Source organism: Vombatus ursinus, unplaced genomic scaffold (assembly GCF_900497805.2).
Source record: "Vombatus ursinus unplaced genomic scaffold, bare-nosed wombat genome assembly UNPS02014171.1, whole genome shotgun sequence".
Taxonomy (NCBI): Eukaryota; Metazoa; Chordata; class Mammalia; order Diprotodontia; family Vombatidae; genus Vombatus; species Vombatus ursinus.
This window is the reverse complement of record NW_020953949.1, coordinates 1939509-1941131: the sequence shown is the minus strand read 5'-3', so window position 1 is coordinate 1941131 and position 1623 is coordinate 1939509.

Here is a 1623-nt window from a genome sequence, read left to right as displayed (position 1 = left end):
AGAGAGAGAGAGAGAGAGAGAGAGAGAGAGAGAGAGAGAGAGAATGGTGGTATATGAATATATGTAAATATATAAATAAATAATGAAAAATACTTTATATATCTACCTACCTATCATTATTATCATTAGCCTTCTAATTAGTCTCCCTGCCTCTTCTCAGCCCCTCCTCCACCAATGAATATTCCATATAGATGCAATTCCTTTGAATTCTAAACCTTATTATCCTAAAAGTCCTTTTTTTTGTTTTGTTTTGGACCAGACATGATTTCATTGGTCCAGGGAACTTCTTGGTGAGGAAACTCATGCCACCACAGCAGGTTAGTGCAGCCTGCATCCTACTCTGCCACTTAGAGATTTAGAGAGATGCAAGGGACCCTGAGAAGTGAAATGACTTGTCCAAGGTCTTCCAAAAGTCAGGTCTTCTACTCCAAGGCCATCTCTCCATTTCCTGCATCAGGCTGCCTCTCTATACCTACAAAATAACCTTCTCAATGCTCATTCTGGCTCCAAGCTACCTCTCTATCTTTCATGGAGTTCCATTCCAGCCAAACTAGGATACCAGCCATTCCCCAATATTATCCTGCCTTCTCACAGGTCATCCCTTATGCCTACAGTGATCTCTTTCTAAATTTTTGTCTGTTCAAGGGATCATAGACTTAGAGACAGAAAGGACATCAAAGATCTTTTGGTTCCACCCCCCTCATTTTATATGTGAGGAAACTCAAGCTCAAGAGATTTAAAGACCTGACCTTCTTAAAGGTCACATAGATACTAGGTGGCAGAGCTAAGATTTGAACCCAGATCCTTTGATTCCAAATCTGCCACTCTTTCTCCTGCACCATGCTACAAATACTTCCTTTCCTTCAAAGAAGGACCCAGATCCGGTGTTATGACCTACATAGAGCCTTCCTTGATTCCCCACCAGCTAGGAGAGATCTCCCCTCTGTCCTCACTGACCACTCACATTTGCCCAGCCCTTTAACATCTGAAAAACACTTCACATACATTCTCTTATTTAGTGCCAGCAAGGCACACACTGCAGGTATTATTACCTCCACTTAACAGATGGAGACACCGAGGATCTGGAAAGGTGAAGTAACTTGCTCAGGGTGACAAAACTAATCAGTCTTGGAGCTGGGATTTGAACCCAGGCAGGAAGATGCTGGTAAAAAGTAGAAACAAGCAACAAAACAATAAATCAAGCCTTGATTTGTGGCATTTGCCAGTTTCTGAGGTGTAAACAGATGATCACGCTGAAAATTTAACAGTCAACTCTCACAAGAGGGGAAGTGGTTGGAGTTAACTTCAGCATCCTTGAACCCAGGTCTTAATGATTCTGAGTCCAGGACTCTATCCAATACACCATACTGTCTCCCTGACTGCAGGTCTTGTATTACAGTCATTCCCCAACAAATAGTGGGCTCCTAGAGGAAGGGACTGTGTCTCGTTTCATTTTTTAATTCCCAGCACTGAGAATAATACCTTGCAGATAGCTCAAGCTTTTCATAAATATTTGCTGAATTAAATTAATATGCAGAAATAGAGATGCTGGATTCCCTGAAGATCTGCAGTCTATAGCTCCGTCCATAAGAAAAATGTGAAGCCTTGAAATGAAAATTCAAT